The 25,639-nt window shown below is 38.7% G+C and overlaps 1 protein-coding gene across 4 annotated transcripts in view; it reads left to right on the top strand.

Moving 5' to 3' along the window:
• The window catches only part of LOC144608513 (nucleus accumbens-associated protein 2-like), a 67,615-nt gene that overhangs the window by 11,871 nt on the left and 30,105 nt on the right, over positions 1 to 25,639 (top strand). Inside the window, exon 1 of one of the 4 annotated variants that reach the window (XM_078426374.1) lies at positions 11,725 to 11,853. The exons of 2 other annotated variants lie outside the window; for them this stretch is intronic. The gene's annotated coding sequence lies outside the window, so the exon portion shown is untranslated. Of the gene's footprint in view, positions 1 to 11,724; positions 11,854 to 19,924; positions 20,346 to 25,639 lie in introns of those variants that run through there. One more of the 4 variants, XM_078426372.1, reaches the window with a different exon arrangement.

The following is a 25,639-nucleotide window of genomic DNA, read 5'->3' as shown; positions in this document are numbered from 1 at the left end:
GGTCCAAAAATGCTCACCAAATCCACCCAAAACTTCATCCTCAACATTGATGGTCTCCCAGTATCCACCTCACCTCACATCCGGAATCTTGGAATCATCCTTGATCAAACCCTCTCCTTCGACAAACACATCAAACACATCACAAAGACAGCCTTCTTCCACCTCAAAAACATTGCCCGTCTCCGTCCATCCCTCTCCTCCACAGCTGCAGAAACCCTCATCCACGCCTTCATCACCTCCCGTCTGGACTACTGCAACAGCCTCCTCTATGGCGCACCCTCAAAAATCATCAATAAACTTCAATACATTCAAAACTCCGCTGCCCGTCTACTCACACACACCTCGATCCGTGACCATATCACCCCCGTCCTTTATAAACTCCACTGGCTCCCCATTCCCCAGAGAATCCAGTACAAAATCCTCCTCATAACCTACAAAGCCCTCCATAACCTGGCCCCATCCTACCTGACCGACCTCCTCCACAGGCACACTCCCACCTGCACCCTCCGCTCTGCCGCTGCCAATCTCCTATCCCCCCACATCCGGACTAAACTCAGATCCTGGGGGGACAGGGCTTTCTCCATCGCTGCTCCCACCCTATGGAACTCACTACCCCAAACCGTTAGAGACTCCCTCACACTCACCACATTCAAAACATCGCTGAAGTCTCACCTGTTCAGTACTGCCTTCAACCACTGAAGGTCACCTCACCTTCTGTCTCCTTTCTCTGTTCATTTATTTATTTACTTATTTATCTATTTATTAATTTCCCTATGTTCCCAAAATCTCTGTAAAGCGTCTTTGAGTATATGAAAAGCGCTATATAAATAAAATGTATTATTATTATTATTATTATTATACATCGGTAAATGTTTTGCAATGTGATACCATTGTTATCACAGTCTAAATATATAGATTTCAATTGAATATTGCTGGAATGGTTACATTGTAGCAAGAGCTAGAGACCTTAAATCACATGCTTTTTTTGTGTGATGGTTTCAAATCTAAATTTCTATTTGTTCGGAGCAGCAGGGAATTGTCTGAATTCCTTACATTAAAGTGACAGTCCAGGCAATTCTTGTTTTATTGCTGCTTGCAATGCAGTTTGAAGTGTCATTTATTTGAATGACCTGGAATAGTAAATTAAGTAAAATGTGCAGATCTGGGTAGGTATCACAACTATAATAATTAAAAAAAGAACACAATGCCTACTCTCCCAAATCAATTGTGTCCAAAATCAGTTGTAAATAACAGCATGGTTTCAATTTGTGGGCTGAAAATATATTTTGCTACTAGTCTTGTTAATTTTTTTTAAGAATAGCATGATCCTTCCAGGTCTTTAGACTTTAGAGATACAGCACGGAAGCTGAGTCCGTGCTGACCAGCGATTACCCCTTGCACTAATACTATCCTACACACTAGGAACAATTTCCAATTTTCCGAAGCCAATTAACCTACCAACCTCTACGTCTTTGGAGTGTGGGAGAAAACCGGAGCACCCAGGGAAAACCACACGGTCACAGGGAGAAAATGCAAACTACATACAGACAGCACCCGTAGTCAGGATGGAACCCGGGTCTCTACCGTTTTGCCACTGTGCCACCCTCTAACTTCCAGCATCTAGCATAACAGAAGGAAGGTTCATTATTTACTAAAATCTGTTTTTAAGGTCCTCTCTTAGCCTTTTCTATTCCTATCCCCTTGTAAGTTTGTGTCACTACTATCATTTCTTTTTTGAGCGCATCTTTGAACATCTCCCTCCCAAAAATTTGAAGAGGAGATGATAGATTAGGTGTGGAGGTTTTTGTATACAAATATATTTCCAGGTAATCAATTTTATGGAAAATTCTTATCATTCAGCCGAGATGGTTCATTCCAGAATTTGTGTTCCAGACATGCTTCCTCTTACTTTTTCTGTTTCTCTCGGCACATCCTTCCAATCCATTCTCTCCCTTGATTGCTTATTTAACTGTCCTTAATTAAATCCATGATTTTCAGCTCATTGTTCTGAAAATTAGGTGCTATATTTGTGCAACTTTTTAAACTTTTCCCTAAGTTCTCTTTGACAATCCTAGTTGCCCCACATCTTCTCCTTTATTTCCACAGTAACATTAAGGATTTTACTAATATCAACCCTCAGATAATATGTTTTTCGAGACGTCTTGATCTGATCAACTTTGCTGATGCGCATGTCTTTTCAGTTCTGAAACTTTTTTTGAATCTTCTACTTTTCTGATTTCTGTGTTTTTGCAATTCAAAGACCAGAGTTATAATATGATAATTGAACACGGTGCTCCAATTGTGGCCTAAATGATGCTGCTCAAGTTTAAATAAACTTTTCAATTCGGGTTGATAATTTTTTTACTTTCAACAGACATTAAATAATGCTGTTCATAATTTACCTAAGTTTTTTGTAAATACAATTGTGAGCATCGTTTGAATAATTGATTTCCATGATATTGTTGCGATTGTCACTCAAAATCTATAGCTCCACAATAAAACTTGATTCTACTTCATTGCTTTAAACTGCTTGGTTCTACATGCTACCACTGTAATGTGGTGCACTCTTTTGCTCATTATATGACTGAAGACTAATATATGCTGTTTCATTGGGCTGTGGCCTGGAAGATGAATTTTTTTTGAAAAGCATATGTACAGATAGAAATAAAAGACAAATTTGTTACAAAGTTCTTACATAGCTTCAATTTTTAAATTTTTAAAGAGAAAATAAAAATAAAGAAGAAAGAAAAAAAAAACTATAAACTATTGGGAAGAGAGAATAAAACAATAGAAATTAAAGGGGGTAGATCCAGGAGACAATAACCACAGTTGTACATCCAACCCTAAACTCAAGTTTCAACTTTTAATTTTAAATTTTTATTTTAGTCCTGTGTCAAACCCATTTACTTTTCTAAAAATTCAATAAATGGAGACCATATTTTAAAAAATAAATCAGGTTTGTCAATTAAGGCAAATCTTATTTTTTTCCAAATGCAAGGTCTCTGTCATTTCCGTAATCCATATTTTAATTGTGGGGGTTATTGGTTTTTTCCAAAATTTAAGTATTAATTTTTTCGCAGTTATTAAACTGTAATCAAGAAAATGTACCTGACTTGTTGTAAAGTTTGTAATATGTTCTGATAATCCTAATATTATTAATTTTGGATCCATATCCAATTGCTTATCGATAACTTTAGAAACTATTAAAAAAATATCCAACCAGAAATTTTGCATTTTTATGCAAGTTACAAAAATATGAGTTAAATTAGCTTCTTGAAATTGACATTTATCACAAATTGGAGAGATACTGGGAAAAATCCTATTTAATTTAGTCTTCGAATAATGTAGTCTATGTATTATTTTAAATTGTATTAAGGAATGTCTAGTATTTAATGAATATTGGTGTATATGTTGTAAACTTTCATCCCATATATCTTGCATTATGAGTTGGTTCAATTCGTCCTCCCATGCTCGTCTATATGATTCTGATGACGGAATGTCAGTATCTAGGAGAGTATTATAAATAAAGGATATTAATTTATTTGAATTATAATGTCGATTCAGGCATACATCAAGAGTTTCTGGACCTCTAGATTTATATTCTTGCATGTGTAGTTTTACATAATCTCTAAGTTGTAAATATCTAAAATAATTATTAGCATGTAATCCGTACTGCTGTTGTAAATCCTGAAAAGAAAGAAAAGTTCCCTTATGATAAAGATCTCCCACCGTTTTAATTCCATAACTTTTCCATTGAGCAAATCCTCTATCTAAGACAGACGGTTTAAAAGAAGGGTTATTCGCAATAGGGAGGAAAGAGGATAATTTACTCAATTTTAAAGTAAGTTTTAATTGTTTCCAGGACGGATAACACTATGTATAATCGGATTACCTCCATATGTTTTTTTATTTAAATTTATTGGAGCTAAGAGGATCGCACCAATATCAAATGGTAAACAATCCTCTTTCTCCATCTTTAACCAATCCGGTTGTTGATCAGTGTCATCCAACCAGAAGGTTATATTTTTAATAATAACCGCCCAATAATACAATAAGAAGTTAGGTAAGGCAATTCCTCCATTAGTTTTAGACTTACATAGATGTCTTTTATTTATTCTATGAGTCTTATAGTCCCAAATAAAATTAGTAATAATTGAATCGATTTTAAAAAAAAACTTTTTTGGAAGATAGATCGGAATTGCTTGAAATAAGTATAGTAGCTGTGGAAGAAAGATCATCTTTATAGCATTACTACGACCAACTAATGATATAGGGAGTGTTTTCCAAAATTGGATATTTCTGTGTAATTTAGTAAGTAAAGAGGGAAAATTTAATTTAAATAAAGAAGTATATTTCCTAGTCACGTAAATTCCAAGATATTGAAACTTTTCATAGGCAATTTTAAAAGGAAATTGTTGAAGTATGGCCGGATTTTGTTCCATTATTGGCATAATTTTACTTTTGTACCAGTTAATTCTATAACCTGAAAATGAACCAAATTGAGTTATGAGATTTAATAAATTCGGAATGCTAATTTCAGGATTTGTAATGTATATTAATACATCATCCGCGTATAAAGAAATTTTATTGGTTGTATGTTTAGTGTTATAACCGTGAATGTCTGGATTTGATCTAATACTCTCAGCAAGTGGTTCTATAACGAGGGCAAATAGAAGCGGAGATAATGGGCATCCTTGTCTACAACCCCTAAATAAATGAAATTTGGATGACAGCATTTGATTAGTTAATATTCTAGCTGGTGGGGATGTATATAAAAGTTTCACCCATGAACAAAAATTTTCACCTAATTGAAATTTTTCCATCACTGAGAAAAGATAGGGCCATTCTACTTGATCAAATGCTTTTTCAGCATCTAGCGAAATAATTGCTAAATCTTCGTTTAATATTCTATTTGAATATATTATATTGAACAAGCGTCTCAAATTGAAAAATGAATATCGTTTAGATATAAAGCCTGATTGGTCGGGGTGTATCAATTTATCTATAACTAAACTTAATCTATGAGCTAAGATTTTCGCTAATATCTTCTGATCAGTATTTAAAAGAGCTATCGCTCTGTACGAACCAGGGTCTTCAGAATCCTTATCTTTTTTAGGAATAAGTATTATTGTTGATTCAATCAGAGTTTGTGGTAATCTCTGTTGTTTAAAGGCGTAACTATATACAGTTTGCAAATGTGAAGAGATCAAATCACTATTTTTTTAATAAAATTCATTATTTAAGCCGTCAGGGCCAGGGGTCTTCCCGTTTTTCATGGATTTAATGGTCTCTTCAACGTCTTTCATAATTATTTCTGCGCCCAATAAGTTTCTGTCACTCTCATTCAAACCAGGGAGGTTACATTCCTGCAAAAAGTTTTGCATCTGCGCAGAGCTATCTTATTTTTGATGAATATAATGTCTGATAAAATTGCAAAAATCTCTGATTAATGTCCTTGGGTAGTTTAAGCAAATCTCCGTTATCTCATCTAATTTTATGAATTGTAGAGTCATCTTCTAATTTACGTAGTTGACGTGCTAACAATTTCTGTGGTTTATCTCCAAATTTTTGAGAAGATGAATTTTTAAACTCATTGCTGCTTGTTTAGTCATCAAATCAGAAGCATATTCAAGGAAGTTTGCAAAGGAGTCCCACAAAGTGAAACCATTCAATCCACTAAGTCTGCTCTGTGCACAAATGTAAAATGCATCCAATTGTACTCATTTGTATTTAGTCATTCAATAGTTAATACCCGAATAAACTTTCACAAGCCTTCCTTTCATCTGGCGTTACGGTTTTTCTTTTCACACCCTTACACCTCCACATAATTTGGGTCCTTTCTATTCATTTGCAAAACTGTTGTTTCTCAATATATTTGAAGGCAAGGACATCCAGCAATCTCACCAAGATTACCAGTGGCTCCTTGTTTATAATGTTGTTGAGTTGGCAGCTAATTACCACAGCAAGAATACTTGCATAAATTGACAATACAGGATGAAATCAACTGGTACCAGACCACAGAAAATCCAGACCACCAAAATTGTCCCCAGTCATCATTTTCCTCTGAGCAGGAAACATAGAAACATAGAAAATAGGTACAGGAGGAGGCCATTCGGCCCTTCGAGCCAGCACCGCCATTGTGATCATGGCTGATCATCCACAATCAATAACTTGTGCCGGCCTTCTCCCCATATCCCTTGATTCCACTAGCCCCTAGAGCTCTATCTAGCTCTCTCTTAAATCCATCCAGTGATTTGGCTTCCACTGCCCTCTGGCAGAGAATTCCACAAATTCACAACTCTGGGTGAAAAAGTTTCTTCTCACCTCAGTTTTTAATGGCCTCCCCTCTAATCTAAGACTGTGGCCCCTGGTTCTGGACTCGCCCAACATTGGGAACATTTTTCCTGCATCTAGCTTGTCCAGTCCTTTTATAATTTTATATGTTTCTATAAGGTCCCCTCTCATCCTTCTAAACTCCAGTGAATACAAGCCCAGTCTTTTTAATGTTTCCTCATATGACAGTCCCGCCATCCCAGGGATCAATCTCGTGAACCTACGCGGCACTGCCTCAATTACAAGGATGTCCTTCCTCAAATTAGGAGACCAAAACTGTACACAATACTCCAGATGTGGTCTTACCAGGGCCCTATACAACTGCAGAAGAACCTCTTTACTCCTATACTGCAATCCTTTGTTCTTTTTAGGAGATCTGTTCTTTTTAATTATAGAAACTGCCTGCAAGAGTTCTGAGAACTGTCTGTAGCTAGTTTCCATAATTCAGAAAGGTATTCGGCGGGGAATGCAAAAGTTGCACAGGTAGGTTAAATAGCTACTGATTAGTAATGATTTTAGTTAATTTTAGATCTTGGTTAGAATTAGTTAATCAGTGTCGATATGTACTACAGATTCAAAACCTGTTGGATCACAGGTGTTGCTGGATAATAAAACAGGATAGTGTTTCAATCTCTGATTATGATCGATAGTATGTATATTATGAGGTTCCATAACATGGAAAGGTTCCAGCACAGTACATGGGAGTGCAAATCAGCCAAACATTGACCAATTGATCCATTGGTTCGAGATTCTTTCCAATATTCTGCTGAAGTGCATTATCTTGTGAGGCTTCTTGGTGTTTGAAAGGTAAACCATTTTCACATAACTTCCATTCATGTAACACTATCACAGTCTAAATTTCTTGAATGCTTAGAGGAAAGAAACTACTTTTTTCTTCGGGGAGTTAACAAGCCATTTGCTCAAATGTTTTGCCTAGAAATCTGCAGTAGATTATTTTGTTGCCTTTTCTCAGAACTGTATTCTTTGGGGGCAGGTTTCTGGATTCTGTTGTGGTCATGGCTGTTCCATTTTACTTTTACATGTTGCGTTAGCTACTGCCATTTTGCAGCCCAGGCAAATTCTGTTTGGTAAAGTTGGAGGAATTAGCTGTTTAGTACTAGAATGTAGGTGCTTAATGTGATTTGTGACTGTCTAAAGGCTTTCATCTTGTATGTAATATATTTAACTGTATTTAGTGGAAGAGGATTGAACATGGAAGGAGAGATCTGATTGTGACGCATTAAATGTGAGTGGCCCTGGGTGAATGGTAATTACCAAGTTCCCTCTTACAGAGAAATTGATAGAAAGGAAATATAGATTTGTTCATTGGTGGAACCATTAGAGGCAAATGCAGGAAATACTTTTACTCCCACCCAAAACATAGCTGCTGTCTCAAGTTGAAGCAATTGTCACATTTCAAAGTGCTTATCCAGATACCTTGAGTGGACTATACGCTAAAAGGTGAGACGTGGAGATTTTCTGTTCTTGTATCGTAGCATTCTGTTATGGAAATGGGTCAATTTTGTTTTATTGACTTGGATCTGCTCTGGTTTAAATCATGATGTTAGTGACCCAGAAACAACCATTGTTGTGATGATGATCATTCAATTTTTAAAATTCATGCACAATGCAGCATAGAAACCGTTCCTTTAGCCCAATATATTCATATTGAGCATACAAGTCAACAAAATGTTGGAAGCATTATCACATTGTCTTCCAAGATATGAGAACAAAAGCTCTTCTATCATCAGGATCAATGTTTGGCAAACATTCCCCAACACTTATATGTTCACTCCCAAGATCAGATGATTGGAATCCCTTGCCTCAATCAATTAATCAACCTTCAATTGCCTGCAGGCTTAATATTGCCGTATTTTCACTTGGTGATATATTTTCTGTTCTTGTATCGTAGCATTCGTTATGGATGCTGAATCTTCTGGTTATCAGCTACATCTATACACTAAAACTCTTGTTTGTTATCTTGTGTGTGACTGAACTTCAGCCAAAACGGTACATGATAGCACGACAATTTTAGGCCCACCTTACTCACAATTGTCACTTTAGTGATAATGCAAGTAGTTTTATTGAAATCAGTGTTATATTTTTTAAGTTATTCACATTTTTAAGTTTAAAAGGAGGGAGGGGGAAGGGGGAGTGGGGGAGAAGGGAGGGGGTTGAGGAGAGAGGGGAGGGGGGGTTGAGGAGAGAGGGGAGGGGGGGAGGACTGCTGAATGGGCCCAACGGGTCCACTTGGTCTAGTATATATATATGGATTTAAACAAAACCTTCTGCACAAGATCCATTGCAGCTTTGGTTTAAATGATCTTGCCTTGATTGTAAAAATTGCAGTACTTGTTGACCTATTTAAAATTTTCACTGAAGTTGTCTCCTTTGATCTTCTTTAATCTTTAATTACTTTAATCTACACTGAAAATGCAGTTGCCCAGATTAGATAAAACTTATGATATTAAAATTGGAGATTATTGCAGGCATTTGACATCTGAATGGCTTGTTTCTGTGCTTTGACATTCTATCTCAATACTTTTAAAGTAGAGTTGAATCCAGCAAAATTCAAATATTGAATTTGGAGACTGTTGCAATTTACAACTTTTGTAGCTCTTCCCCTTGTCCCCTTCTGCCTATATCCCTCCTCCCTCTGTACATTTCACTTCTCTTCTCTCCTTATCTGACACTACCGTGTCCCTTTTTCAGCTCTATCCGTTGGCAGATGGGTAGAATAAATGACAATGACCCCCTTACCTGTATCCACCTACCACTTGCCAAGCTTTGTCCTGCCTCTAGCTCTCTTTTCCAGCTTTCTCTGCCACTCTTATAGAAACGTAAACAATTATAAAAGGACTGGACAAGCGACATGCAGGAAAAATGTTCCCAATGTTGGGGGAGTCCAGTACCAGGGGCCACAGTCTAAGAATAAAGGGGAGGCCATTTAAAACTGAGATGAGAAAAAAAAAAAATCACCCAGTGTTGTGAATTTGTGGAATTCTCTGCCACAGAAGGCAGCAGAGGCCAATTCACTGGATGAATTTAAAAGAGAGTTAGATAGAGCTCTAGGGGCTAGCGGAATCAAGGGATATGGGGAGAAGGCAGGCACGAGTTACTGATCGTGGATGATCAGCCATGATCACAATGAATGGCGGTGCTGGCTCGAAGGGCCAATTGATGACCTCCTGCACCTATTTTCTAAACATAGCACAAAAAGTAAGGAAATTTGTGTTTGGTAGATTATTTCTTTGTTGTAACAATGCTTCTTGGCAATAAATCTTATACCGTTGGAAAGCCTGTTTATTTCCCTTTTAAATGGTGCCACATTTGTAAGGAACATGCATTTGTGGGATGAGCAGCAGAGCTGAGTATGTGGGTTGTGCCCATGAAAAATCTGCCAAATCTTCTCTGCCAATGCCAAACAGCTTATTCTGCCATTGACTCTTGTTCGGTGTTGTTTGGTGGATTGGATGATTGGTCTGAAGAAACAAGACATATTGGCAATTTAACAATTTATTCATTTAATAAACAGGGGCCTCAGTAGCGTGTGGAAGAACCATACACAGCCACAACAGCCTGGCACCTCCTCCTCATGCTGGTCACCAGCCTGGTCACACACTGTTGTGGGATGGCATCCCATTCTTCAACCAGCATTTGTCGCAAGTCAGCCAACGTGGTTGTGTTGGTCACTCTGGCACGAACAGCACGCCCAAGCTGATCCCACAAGTGTTCAATGGGGTTGAGGTCAGGACTGCTGGCAGGCCATTCCATCCTCTCCACTCCCAAATTCTGGAGGTAGTCTCTGAGAAACCCTGCTCTGTGGGGGCAAGCATTGTCATCTTGGAGGATAGAGTTCGGTCCCAGACTGTGGAGATATGGGATTGCCACTGGTTGCAGAATCTCATCTCGATATCTCTCTGCATTGAGATTGCCTCCAATGATGACAAGCCTCGTTTTATCCAGTGAGGGAGATGCCGCCCCACACCATCACACTGCCTCCACCAAAAGATGTTACTCTTATCGGTGCAGCAATCAGCATAGCGTTCTCCGCGTCTTCTCCACACTTTGACCCTATGATCCAACTGCCGTAGGCAGAATCTGGACTCATCGCTGAACATAACGTTCCTCCACATGTTCAGGTTCCAGTGCACGTGTTGCCGACACCAGCGCAAACGGGCCTGACGGTGAAGGGCAGTCATGGCAGGCCTCGTGGCAGCCCAATGAGACCGGAGATCGGCTGCATGCAGTCTGTTCCGAATTGTCTGGGCAGAGAGCCATCGGCCATATCGTCCTGCAAACCTTGACTGCAAATCTGTAGAAGACAGCCTACGGTTCCTAAGTGCTGACAGGGTGAGGAAACGGTCTTCTTCGGGTGTCGTCTTCTTGGGACGCCCACTTTGCGGCCTGTCTCTGACATCCCCCGTTATATGGAACTTGGCCTTCATTTTGGAGATGGTACTAGGGCTCACTCCAAATAATGCCGCAACTTGGTTTTGCGGAACACCAGCTTGAAGTTGCCCTATCGCACGGGCCCTATCCAGATCAGTCAAACGTTGCATGCCGATTCTTGGATCAGACACCTACTGACCACTGTAGCAGGGCCCATGCTCACAGATGCTGCCAATCTGGTGCCAATCAGGCACCTGATTGTCAGCACCTGGGGGTACCAGAAGCTCAAAACAAGAGTCAATAGCAACAGCAGAATAAGCTGTTTGGCATTGGTAGAGAAGATTTGGCAAATTTTTCATGGGCGCAACCCATATACTCAGCTCTGCTGCTCATCCCACAAATGCATGTTCCTTACAAATGTGGCACCATTTAAAAGGGAAATAAACAGGCTTTCCAACGGTATAAGATTTATTGCCAAGAAGCATTGTTACAACAAAGAAATAATCTACCAAACACAAATTTCCTTACTTTTTGTGTTATGTTTATGTTTCTATACAAGGATCCTGATCCAAAACATTGTTGTAATGTTAATGCTCATCAAAACAGTAGCTTAAAGATTATTGGTTTAATTCAAGCCAGTGCCTTGTATAATTTTTAAACTGAATATAATTTTCATATTTAGATTTTGTTTGTGGCTATTACAAAAAAAGTTATAAAAAGTTATTTTCTGTAAAGATTGGAGTGGAAAATTATATTTTCTATGATCTTGAGAAACCGGTCCATTTTACTGTTGCAAGATTTTGTAATTTGTATGCAGCGCACTTCACTTGAGAAAATGTGTTGTTGTATGCAAGGCCTTTGGCACCATTGTTCTTTGACATGGGGCTTTCACTTCTGCTTTTTTTCTGGTAAATGTTCTTTTCTTGTGTAATTCAAAACGTTTCTTATTTTGAAGGCACCATTCTAATTCTGGGACATCTCAAATTAATTGCTCAGCCATTGATAAGCTTGGCTGTCTAGTTTAGCTGTAGGTCTAAAATGTTGGAATTTCCACTTTTAAATGTGTCTTCTTGTACTTTTTAAAAATGCCTGTTTTGAACAAAGTTTTGATCATTTGCCTTGGTTTCGGTATGTGATTTGGTAACCTAGTTTTGATTTGAAAAGCTCCTGTACATTGTTGTAAGGGTTTTGCTATCTTGAAGTATTTTTTATATTTTAAAAGATTTTGTTAATGCATTGTGCTGGTATTCAAATATAACTATTGATGTTAAGAGAATGCTTTCCGTTGTCTGCAAATCTTGAACTGGGAATGTAGTTTCAGAGGAAAGATCGCACATTTGAAATATGAGCAATTCCTTCTCGGAGGGGAGATGGGGAGATTGTATGTTTTCAGTTCTCTAACCTGTTCAAGGCTGAGATCAGGATTTTTGTATGGCAGAACAGTTGAGAGTTATAGAAACTGGCAGGAAAGTGGAATTGAAGCCAAAATCAGATTTATGATCATGGATATTGGAACGAGCCTGATAATATAACTATTCCCATTTAATTTTTGGAAACTCTTTTGCTTGATACTGAATTCCTTTTAAATCAGAAGATGAAACAGGATTATTGTTTAGTAGATTACATGTCTCAAATTTAAATCCTTAATGGTCTAATTCCTTTTTCTCTCCCCCTTCACTTCCTCACTGTCATAATATGCAGTGAAGAAACTCTACCCTCTATCCTAAAAGTAGTGTAATTCAAGGTTACGGCATATTTTTCCGATTATTATTATTATTTGTCCTGGTTTATCCAACATTCAATACAAAAATGAGGAATTCTGCAGTTTTTTTCTAAAATTGGACACAAACATGTAGTCTCGGTTTAACATTGCAATTGTAGATCTGATTCATATTTTGTCAGAATAGCTCTAGGTCCAGATTTAAAATAATTTAGTGAATGGGGAAACAAATGCTGGAATAATCTATCTACAAGGTTCCTACATTTATCCAGATTTTGAGAAAAGAATTGTGCCTTGAATTTGATGCTCTGTTCGCACTTTTGCCACATGATATACTATAACCCTTTTTGATTCATACACGTCAGAACTGCATGGGTTTGCAGGATGTTTCCTGATTAATGTTTTTATTGCTAAGTACTGTAGTAATTTTGCCACAGCTGATGGGAGAATCTGGATCCAGCAACCCTTTAATGAGTATAAAGTTTCCAGGAAGGCTGTAAAAGGCATTAGTTGGCAGAATCTCTGAAGGAAGATCATGGATAAATTTGACAACCTTCAGTCCAACACAGCCCTGTTTCCTCTTTAAAAAAGTATTTGTAGTACTTATTGCTATCTCTGGCAACACACTGTCAGAGAAATACCAAAAAAACAATTTTGAAACATCGTGGAGATGGAACTGCTCCATCTACCAGCTTCTATTAAAGGAAGTAAATTAAGATTTAGTCATTGTACTTCTAAATAATTATCAATTTTTTAAATACCTGAAATTTATTTTCATGATCAGTAGGACATAATTTATGGCTCCTCTCTATTTTCTCCCTAAAACAACCTGCACACTCAAAGCTCCATTTCCATGTCACCTGAAGAAGGGTCTCGACCTGAAACGTCACCCATTCCTTGTCTCCAGAGATGCTGCCTGTCCCGCTAAATTACTCCAGCATTTTGTGTCTACCTTCACCTAAATGTATTTTGATTTATCTCCTCTATTCCTTTTAGCTGTGGTGTTTTGGACCTTTGCCCAAGTTTATAATTTAGAAAATGTGTATAGTTCATGAATAATTCTGTGCCTTGAGAATTCTTTTCCTTGCTGGCAAAGAATGGGAGATGGTTGAGAAGGAAATGTGATAGCATAGTGCCAACTGCTCTATCCACTCTCTTGCAGCAGAGCTGCATCTCATGTAGCTCTGATTTTTAAAGAGTAATCAAAGTCTTGTGTGTATAGTGTATGCATTTAAGCTATTGCATCTAATGTATATTTGTGCATTCTAGATTTTGTATGAATCTATAAAGCACTTACTCAGATTATGGTGACATGTATCTCAGTCTGACTGTAAATGCAGGGCATAGCATTCATTAAGGAGCATCTCAATAAATGTGCATTTGTGTTTTCTGATTGGCTTAGATAAAGACCGTTCCAATTGCACTGCAATTTAGATGTTTTGGAAAACATCAATCTTTGCCAGGAACTCCATAAAATCAATTTGCTTAATTTAATAACTAAAGCATACCAAATCACTAATGCAGGCTTTCAATGAGACACACAATGCAACTTACTGCTGGGAATTTCTGTATCATTGTAAACATCTAAACCAATTTGGGATTAATCTTGACATTTAAAAAAAACTGTGTTTTGAGATCTCTGCATGGTTTCCCTCCAGAGGTTTGCCCCTCTACCTGGGTTTCGGTTCTTTTAAGTTTACTTCTTGTTTAAAGCTTTGCTGTGTTTTCTCCTTCTATTTGAGTTAGACGCCTGGCTGCTCTGTCACTGCATTCCATGAGCAAATTTTGTTTTTAAATGTTATTGGTTTTATTTTTCTTTCTTGAAATTGGATCCATTCACACAATCTGACCGGTATCGTGGTACTTATTTCTTAAAAGCCTTTTGTTTTGTTGAGTTGTGGCTGCTGCCCAAATAGTAATATTTTTAAAGTAAATTGATTTTTCTTGCATTTGAAGATTGTGCCATTGTGTTTGAGCTTGGCGTTCATTCACAGGCCCAAACTAGAGCTTTTACCTAATGGGATTATCTGGTGTGTATATTTTTTCAATGCTGTTTATTTGTCCCTAAAGCAAAAAGATATACAAGTAAACTTTTCATTGAAATAGAGCAAATTGGGAATTAGAGAAGTTAACCAGATATCAGAAGTAGGAAAAATGCTAGAATGTTAGAATTTACTATGTAGTAACGGGCACTTTGAAAATAATAGGATTGGTTAGAGGTAATAAGGATTTTTTAAAGGGAAATCTTTAACAGATTTGTGCTGCAATGGTAACTCTCAAATGAAAATTTAAGAAATGAAGACAAAAAAGCACTGGCGAGAGACTGACAAGAGTTGGTGTTCAGCGAGACCCGGGTCTACATGTATATAAATGTTAACATGCTGTATAATAAGTGCATGGGTGGGCAAACATTTGAAAGGACACACTTTTCAATTGTACTCATTGTTTATTGTTCGTTTGACACTGCGTGCAGTAATTATTTAGGACTATGTTCTTTGCCTTGGCACTATTTGTTGACTATTAAATTATTAAAATTTTATTAAGCAGACTCATGGTCCATTAGAATACACATACAGTACACAGTATATACATATAAAATTAAATTAAATTAGAAAAGGCAACAATACCAATGTTTCCACATAGGTGACAGGTATCTCACGGCACTGAAACCAGGATTTACCAGCAGCACAATGATGGAATTCTGAGAACCATTCAATCGGCATATAAATTTAAACATGAGATTCCTCAACAGGGCATGAAACGTATTGACTCCTGCACTACAAAACAGTTCACTTGCACTGCACCACCGTGGCTTTCTAAGCAATATGCGCATGCAGTCATTATAGGCAACCTTAAGTTTATGGATGCTTGACTTATTAAACTTTATCCACAAAGGAGCAGTGTAAAGAGGAGTACAGTACGCTCTAAACAGGTTTATCTTGACATTTCCTGAGCACCAGTGGAATTTCCTAACCAACATGTTAGCTTGTGCATACAACATGCGGCGCTGTCTATACATGTCCTCATCATCAGACATTTGATCTGTGATGACATGTCCCAGATACTTAGCTTTACAGCAGACAGATAGAACCTGCCCTGACAGGTAAAATGATGGGAAGACTAGATCTTTGTCCCCTTTTACTTTACAAATCATGACAACGCTCTTTTTAGCATTGTATTTCACGTCAAATTGGACACCATACTCAGAGCATATATTCAACATCTGCTGAAACCCAGCACTGCTAGGAGAAAAAACCGCCAGATCATCGGCATACCTAAGATGGTTTACCAGGGTGTTATCAATCATACATCCTGTTTTACAGCCTCTAAGCTGGTCAGATAAATCATTCATGTACACATTAAAGAGGGCTGGTGAAAGTAGCCCCCCCTGGCGAACCCCATTACCAACACCAAATGATACAGAGACTGCATTACCCCATTTGACCTGCATGCTCTGGTTGGCGTACCAATATGCCAGGACCCTAATTATACTGTTAGGCACTCCTCTTTGACTCAGTTTTTGGAACAGCTTATGATGGTTGACTCGATCAAAAGCTTTAGAGACATCAATAAAACCAATTAACACAGAGGAATTCTGCCTTCTATACATTTCAACCATTTCCTTCAGGGCATAGATACATAAATCAGCACCACGCTTAGCCTTGAAGCCAAACTGGTTGTCTGTAGTACCCAAATAAAAACATAATCTATCTAATAAAATTCTTTCCAGGACTTTGGATAACACACTGGCTAGAGCAATCGGTCTGTAATTATTCAAGCTCCCCACCTTGCCCGCTTTGTCCTTGATGACAGGCACCAGAGTAACGGACAACATGGAGTCCGGTAACAGACCATGATTCATAAGGCCAGTAAAACAGATTGCAAGAAGGGCAGCAACCCTCGGGCTTACAAGTTTGAGGTGCTCTGCAGTGATCTGATCTAAGCCGCTAGCTTTGTTATCAGCTAGCTGTGTGATTGCTTGATAGACTATGATTCCTATTTCTCCAATATAATGACCATACATTATTCCAAGCATATTTGAGTACAGAATGAAGATATTGTAAGTATATAGGGCCTTGGCAAGATTGTGCCAGGGACTTTGTTATGAGTCCCATCTCTCTACCAAGAGGACCAATGAAGGTTCATCAGATCGATATATGGTGAATTTCAATAATGAGAGATAAAGAAAACTAGTTGTATACACTTGAGTTTGGTGAGAAGTGATCTCATTGAAATATTAAAATTTTTGGCAGAACTTCACAAGTCTAGACAGATGATGTTTCTCTTAGTAGATTGTCTAAATCCACAAGCCACAGCCTCACAAAACCACGATGTTACCATTGAGATTTTTTCAAAATGTTGTTTTCGTGGTAATTCAAGGAAATGTTTTAAGTGTATGCTTTCAGTTGCTGGTCTTGGAATATGTTTATTTGGAGTTATTTAGGAAATATAATAATAATAATAATAATGCATTACATTTATATAGCGCTTTTCAAACACTCAAAGACGCTTTACAGGGATTACTAGAACATAGAGAAGTAAATAAATAGATAAATAAGTAAACGAACAGAAAAAGGAGACAGAAAGTGAGGTGACGGTCAGTGGTTGAAGGCAGTGCTGAACAGGTGAGACTTCAGTGATGTTTTGAATGTGGTGAGTGAGGAGGAGTCTGACGGTTTGGGGTAGTGAGTTCCATAGGGTGGGAGCAGCGATGGAGAAAGCCCTGTCCCCCCAGGATCTGAGTTTGGTCCGGATGGGGGGGGGGACAGGAGATTGGCAGCAGCAGAGCGGAGGGTGCAGGTGGGAGTGTGCCTGTGGAGGAGGTCAGTCAGGTAGGATGGGGCCAGGTTATGGAGGGCTTTGTAGGTCATGAGGAGGATTTTGTACTGGATTCTCTGGGGGATGGGGAGCCAGTGGAGCTTGTAAAGGACGGGGGTGATATGGTCACGGATCGGGGAGTGGGTGAGTAGACGGGCAGTATTGAAGTTTACTGATGATTTTTGAGGGTGAGCCATAGAGGAGGCTATAGTACTAGATAAGGCTTCCTTGATCTGTTCATTTCTATTCTAGAAATATTAGACATTTCTTTTAATTCCCATGGGACTTGAGCATCTCCATATCCGTTTAATTGCTCCCTCTCTGGTAAGCAGTTGTCAATTTACATGACAATCAATGCTCTCTGTAACATTGCTTTAATCCCGATTCTGAAAATGGTAACTGAATACCGCCAAAGTAGTTTAGTTAATTTTTCTCCTCTTTTTCCTTCTCTCAATTAAAAGGAGATTACATGTCATATGGCCATTTACCCTTGCATATGGAGAACATATTTATCAGTATTCTTATTCAGAGCCTGAAGATGGGTCACAACCCGAAATGTCACCTATTCCTTTTCTCCAGCGATGCTGCCTGACCCGCTGAGTTACTCCAGCTTTTTGTGTCTGTCAAAGGTTTATTCAGCTTGATTTCATCCTTGGCTCATATCATCCAAATGTGACCATGTGCTGAGTGAATAGAAATGTGTCTGTTTAATACCCATCACATAATTAACAGTCTTTGTGCTTCATGAATGACTGTCATTTTTATGAATCAGCAAGATTTACAGTGCATCTTTTGATTTTGCAATGAATGTTAGAGGAAATTCTGGTTTTGTGGTTGAATGTTTCACCATATGTGTTGAATTTGATTTGCAGAATGGTTGAACATGGAAACTTTATTTTATCCTCTCTGTACCATCGGGTTTCCTAGTACAAACAAGGTGGTTTGGTTAAACCTCAATGATGTCCTGTAGCAGACAAATATTTTGACATTTGTTATGAGGAATGTGTGTTTTTGAGTTTTACCGGAAGCTGAAATACTGGAATGTGTAGGAAGGAACTGCCGATGCTAATTTACACCAAAGATAGACACAAAATGCTGCAGTAACTCAGCGAGACAGGCAGCATCTCTGGATAGAAGGAATGGGTGATGTTTCGTGTCGAGTCCCTTCTTCAGACTGAGAGTCGGGAGGAAAATGAGAGATATGGAAGAGTAAGGTGTGAAAACAAGAGATCAAGGAGTACATAGATCACCTTCCCCGAGCTAACAATGTATGCTCAGGGAAGGTGACAACAAGCCATACAAAGTAAAATTTAAACAGGTGGACAGTCAAACTAGTCGAAGAACTAGGATTGGGGAGGGATGGAGTGAGAGACAAAGCAAGGGTTACTTGAAGTTGGAGATGTCAATATTCATACCACTGGGTTATAAACAGCGAAATATGAAGTGCCGTCCCCCAATTTGCCTTCGGCCTCTGACAGTGGAGGAGTCCCTGGACAGAAAGGTCAGTATGGGAATGGGAGGGGGAGTTAGTGTTTAGCAACTGAGAGATCATCTAGGTCTAGTTGGACTGAACAGAGGTGTTCAACAAAACAACCTGTGCTTGGTCTCGCCGATAAACCTGGAATAGCAGATACAGTAGATGAGGTTGGAGGAGATGCAAGTGAACCTCTGCCTCACCTGAAAGAACTGTCGGGGTCCTTAGACAGAGTCGAGGGAGGAGGTATGTGGACACGTGTTGCATCACCTGGTGCAGTTGCAGGAGAAAGTACCTGGGGAGGGGGTGATTTGGGTGGGATGAGATGAGCAAACCAGGGAGTTGTGGAGGGAACTGTCTGTGGAAAGGGGTGGAGATGGGATGTGGCTAGTGGTGGGATCCCGTTGGAGGTGGCGAAAATGTTGGAGGGTTATGTGTTGTAAGCGGCGGCTGAAGGGGTGGGACTCTCCCTGTTACGATTGGGAAGGAGGGGGAAGCAAGAGCAGAACTGTGGGATACCGAGGATACCCTTGTAAGGGTCTCATCTATGATGGAAGAGGGAAACTCCTGTTCCCTATAGACTCAGTCTAAAGAATGGTCTCAGCCAGAAACGTCACCCATTCCTTCTATCCAGAAATGCTGCCTGTCCTGCTGAGTTACTCCAGCATTTTGTGTCTACTTGTAATACTGGAACATTGATCAAAATGTGGTGCTTTCATTTACCATTCAGTTACCATTCTTATTGCCAAATGGTAACTGAATGTCGTCAATGTAGTTTAGTTAATTTTTCTCCTTCCTCATTGAGGTGTTTTGCAAGAGTTATGTCAAAATCATTATTGCAGTGCCTGAGCTTGTCATCTTCACCCTGGCTGGTGGTAACATTATAATTGAAAATGAGGCATTACTTATCAAAGTCCTTCTGTTACTAGCTGCTTTGTTTTGCTTCCTGCTCAGACAATGGTCTGCTTTCACTGTTGTTTAGTGATCCTCCCTTGTAAGCTAGTTTCAAGGGAACAAGGATACTTTCGTTGACACATGCCCACTGACTAGTTGGTAAGAGAAATGTGGTTGGGGGAGGGGGGGGGGGGAGGAAACTACATCCTTGTGAATTGCACATTGCTGAGCCAGTCTGATTGGAGCACAGTCTTCACTAAAGGATATTGGCACAGTAATGATCAAAATGACAGTTAATCCTGTTGTCATCTGTGATTTTTCATGCCAGATTTGCGTCTGTGTTGGTGCAAATTCAGCATGAAAACGGCTGAATTGCATTCTGCTTCGGCTGCACAGCTTTTAAAGAGACCCACTGAATAGACACTTACATTAGTGGAGTATTGAATCTGACTGCAGGAACGATCCATTGACAAAATCAGTTTGAACTTGTGATGGGGTTTATTTTACTACTTTAAACTCATTACCAAAACTTTAAGTCGTATCTCTATCAAGCAAAACTTGATATATGTAACTAACTGCAATGTAATAATCTTGTCACTTGAAATGTCTTTTAAAATTCAATATTGTGCCTACGCAAGCGACAATGTGCCCTGTATGTGCTCTGTATGTGCTTCGGGTGTGCTCGCGTGAAAGGATACACGGTGACCAGTTTGGGTAAGTACTTCGTGTGAATTGTAAATAGTGTTATGCCTACAAGGAGCTGAAGTGCTTTTTGTGGATTTTGATGATTTGTAATCTGATTTTTTAATAAAAATTATAGGATAATTTTGTAATCTCCAAAAATAAAGTAAAAAATGATTTTTAGTATTTATTTAGATTGCATCATGCTGGCTTGCAACATGATTGTGTTTTGAGTTGGTATCCATTACTGTAGTTCATTGTTTTACACAGAGTTGGTAATTGGCTTTAACTGTAGATCTAGTAAGTGAACAGAGGACTGGATACTGATTAAAAAAATGTGTTGTGCACAGTATAACTCCTACCTAGTGTAAATTAATATTAAGAATATAATGAGTGTTTTTTGCCTTTCAGTATAGAAATGATTGTTAGACTGCAGCTGCTGAGTGGCTGAATAGGAAGCAACTTGTATTTTACTTTGTCTTACAGATGACTTAATGTCATAAATAGCATATTTTACTGTAGTTTCTGTTTGCGTGCAATCACTGATCCAGGCCAAGCTGTAGCAAACTTTTGCTTGTGTTTTTTTCTCTCCTGTTTTTGCTCATTTACTTTCACATTGACAGATACAAGCTGTGGGAAGCAAATGAGCAACATACCAGAAACTACCTTTAAATTTTTTAAAAACTCGACCTTTTGAATGGTAATTTGGGACATGTAGCGAACATCCATTGCTCACTGCCAGAAATCCGGCAATATGCTGCAGATCATGATCACAATATGATGAAATCATACACCATATCAACAACCACAGCCCGTTCTGTCTTGCTGGCCATTAATATAATTATTTCTCATTTACCTCGTGCCAGTCTTTTTCACCCCCACTGCCGCCACTGAATGCTAAATCTGTATCTTCAAGAAGTGTGAATGCGTATACAATCCAAGAGAGGATTTCAAATTGAGATGTGTTTGTGACTGTATAGCTTTTAACAATGGGTTCCACAAGACTTAGTACTTGGCCCCTTACATTTGTTTTGCACAGTAATTAATGGATAAAAATGTAGCGGGCACGATAAAGTAGACAAAGAATGATCCATAACTTGGCTGTATTGTTGACTGGGAGGAGGAATTATTTTTGATGTCAAGACAAGATAGATGGTTTGATCAGTTGGTAAAAATTGGGTAATGGAATTGAAGTAAGAGTATGTGTTCTAATGTGTCTCAGGAGGTGCAACAAGACAAGGAATATACAATAACTGGGAGGATATTGGAAGAAACAGAGGGATATTAAATTTTAAGTACACACATCCTTAAAGGTGGATAATGTAATGACCAAGGAATTGAGGCAACTTTTTTTAGACTTTACAGATACAGCCCAAATACTGGCCCTTCAGCCCACCTAGTCCGCGACGACCAGCGATCACCCCATACACTAGCACTATCGTACGCACTAGGGACCATTTACAATTTTTTTTTACCAAAGCCAATTAACCTATAAACCTGTATGTATTTAGAGTGTGGGAGGAAACTGGACCATCTGGAGAAAACCCACACTGTCACAGGAAGAATGTACAAACTTCGTACAGACAGCACCCATAGTCAGGATTGAACTTGCTCGAACAAGTGCAAAGTCATGCATTTTGGGAAGTTAAACCAGGGCAGAACATACAGTGTATGACAGGGCCCGGGGAATATTGTAGAGCAGGATCCAGGATAAGCAGTGTATGGTTTTGTGAAAGTGGTGACTCAGGTAATCAAGAAGGTGAAGAAGGCATACTGCCCACTTGCCTTCATTGGACAGGGCATTCAGTACAAGGATTGGGGCGTCATATTACAGCTGTATAAAATGATGCGGAGACTGCACCTGGAATATTGTATACAATATTGTATACAATTCTGGTCGCCATAACTAGAGGAGGGATATGAATAAGCTTGAAAATATTCACAAGGATGTTGACTTGACTGGTTAATAATGCTATGTGCACTTTTCACCTAGATCTTAAACTTGAATAGTAGAAACAGTACATTTCATCTTTTGTATTGAAACTATCTTTTACATGAGTAGAATGGGCGGCACGGTAGCGCAGCGGTAGAGTTGCTGCTTTACAGCGAATGCAGCGCCGGAGACTCAGGTTCGATCCTGACTACGGGTGCTGCACTGTAAGGAGTTTGTACGTTCTCCCCGTGACCTGCGTGGGTTTTCTCCGAGATCTTCGGTTTCCTCCCACACTCCAAAGACGTACAGGTATGTAGGTTAATTGGCTGGGTAAATGTAAAAATTGTCCCTAGTGGGTGTAGGATAGTGTTAATGTACGGGGATCACTGGGCGGCAAGGACTTGGAGGGCCGAAAAGGCCTGTTTCCGGCTGTATATATATGATATGAATTGATCCCTTGATTGTGAATTCTGTGCTACAAAACAGATTCATGTGCAATTTTGTGAAGTCTCTGTGTGCAATATTTTTGATCTTGGGGCGTATTTTGAAGAAATGTTGGGAAGTGTTTTTCGAGATGTTACATTTGATGCACAGAACGTGCCTGCTGTTCCTCCACCATGTCTATTCATCCTCCTGCAGCACACTAGTGAAGTATAGGAAAATAACTGCAGATGCTGATTCAAATTGAAGGTAGACACAAAATGCTGAAGTAACTCAGCGGGTCAGGCAGCATCTCAGGAGAGAAGGAATGGGTGACGTTTCGGGTCGAGACCCTTCTTCAGACTGAAGTAGGTGGGTTTCTAATAAGTGAAACATGTTATCTGTCATTGAGTTGGGAAATATGCAGGAAGATTGGACAGTCTTGATGTGTATGTAGGAGTGCTTTTGAACATTGGTTCCAAAGAATGCTGCTGAGGCAGTTGGAGGTGTGACCATCAGTGAACAGTGAAATTTCTATTAAAAACTCAAGATAATTTCCCCTCTACTTCCTGCAGGAATACAAAGGAAAAATATATAAAAATGTCATCAAAATCCCATTGAATTAAAATAATTCAGTCTATTATAATTCATAATTCAGATTACTCAAGATATCTTTAAATCTTCAACATGCTGTTAAATTCCAAACATTCTGTTCACCCCATGGGAATTTTATTGTATTTCTATTGATTTGTCATTTTTGATAAAGTGCCTTGAACTAATTGCAGGCAAAGTAAGCAGCATGTGGTCTTGCTTCTTTTTCAGATTGAGAAATAGTTTCATTATTTTGATCTTTGTCATTGTTGTTGAACTAAAATCATGACTCATTCACAGCTTCAATAGAATTGACCTCTATGCAAGTACAATTGTTGATGTTGCTTATCCAGAACTTGAGCATGTCAATTCTTCACTTTATGGAGTTCAAGCAAGTGCTAACCGTATAAAGCAGATGCAATTAGGTCACATGACAGTTTTAACAAAAGTTATTAACATAGTTTAAGCTTACTAAATGTATGTCCCTCATTAATGCCTGAGTATTCATTACACTGAAACAGCAAGTTATATAACTTGTACAATTTGAAGACTAGTATTTTCTTAAATTTTGCATTGTGAAGTTTGTTTTTGGCCTCCTTTTTTGTATTCTTATTGTTGATTACAACTTAACCTCGGTTCAGAGAACTCAAGTTCCCAGCGTTGCTGACCACTGCATAGTTTGAGAAAAGAAAAGGCATTGAAGGGAAAATGTTTCTTTGCAACATGTCTTGAGTAGTAATTGTGCTTACTGGCAGACAAAAACGATCGGCAGTTGAGCACAAAGGGTGAAATGTGTACATGGCACATGTCCCAGCCAAACTCTGTTTTCACAACATTCAATGCAGGATAAATGGGCACTCTGTCCTGATGTTCTCATGTCGAGTAATGCTGACTCAGGCTGATTTGCTTATAAAATACCAAGCCGTGCTACCATAAACGGTAATGAAGCAATGAAAGTGACAGAATCTGATTCACTGATACTGGTCACTTATTGACTCATTTCAGAGCTAACTTTAGGAAATCAGTTTCCGGAGTCATATAAGATGTATTGTGTTAAGCTGAGGAAGCAATTAATTTTTAAAAATGATGAGCAAGTATTTCCCCCCAAAATTTTAATTAGCTGGTTTGGATTGAATACCAGATAATGGGTTGGAAGGTATTCAAAAAAGTGAATTGATGAGCTTGGGGAAGGTGTGCGGACAACTAGTTCACTATGTAGTTCAGTGGCTTTTATGGTTAACTGAGAGATGGCTTTTTTTTCCGCAAATGGTATGATGCTGATCATGTATAAATATTTTTCAATTTGATAGATGTATGAATAATTTTTCATCCAGTCATTATTAGAGCAGGCAATATATATACTTTCTGGTATTGCTTAAAATTTGTGAAGACGTTTATTCCATTCTGCATTTTATTCTTGTGTGAAATAGGTAGAAATCATGAAGAAATTAGACCAACGTTGCTCCTTGTATCTCAGATTAGTTTTATTGAAGCTATACTTGAATCTGAAGCCTTGTCAATATGGCTTTATTTATTGTAAGAAAATAACTGCAGATGCTGGTACAAATCGAAGGTATTTATTCACAAAATGCTGGAGTAACTCAGCAGGTCAGGCAGCATCTCAGGTGAGAAGTGCCATTGGACTGAATATTCAGATGTCTGAATTCCCTGAAATTGCAGTTTGCATGCCATCACCTAAACACTGTTTTGCTCCTTGGCACAATTTCTTGATAGGTGCCAGGTATCAAACTGATTCCAACCACAACACAAAATGGCCTGCAAGGCCATCTTTAGAATTCACATCATTGGATTAGTCATTGGAACAGATGACCTCTTCATTACCAAGTTAATCATCTTCGCCTGGATGAAGGCTGCTCCAGCCAGCAAGGCCCAATCTGACCTGACCCCAAAAGTTGGAAGGATGACATTTGCAGATCCTGTTGAGCTCTCATTGGGTAGCATGGCTTGTGTAGGTCACTGATTTTTGCTCTTTATTTTTGTTGTTTGTTTCTTCCTACAGCCATATAATTAAATCTACAATGTTCGCCACACCTTAATCTGAATGAATTAGTTCAGAATAATTCCCTTCTTTAGTTCTATTGCACATCAATCTCAATAGTTATGCAAGATGACCTTGCTGCTACTTGTCATTTGGTCCATATCTATGTTATGGGAATATATGCAGATTAATGCACTGCAATGTTTTAAATATCTTTCTAAGAACAGGGGAAATTCAATCGAACTGACCAAATTATGATGCATTCCGATACAGTAAATAGGATGAACATGTCCTTGTTGTTCAGCACCTGCAAACGCAGTTTGATAAACCAGTCTGAAGAAGAGTCTCAATCCGAAACGTCACCCATTCCTTTTCCCCAGGGAT

This window comes from Rhinoraja longicauda, chromosome 31 (genome assembly GCF_053455715.1).
Source record: "Rhinoraja longicauda isolate Sanriku21f chromosome 31, sRhiLon1.1, whole genome shotgun sequence".
In the NCBI taxonomy this organism is placed as follows: domain Eukaryota; kingdom Metazoa; phylum Chordata; class Chondrichthyes; order Rajiformes; family Arhynchobatidae; genus Rhinoraja; species Rhinoraja longicauda.
This window is presented reverse-complemented; position numbering and strand designations above follow the sequence as displayed.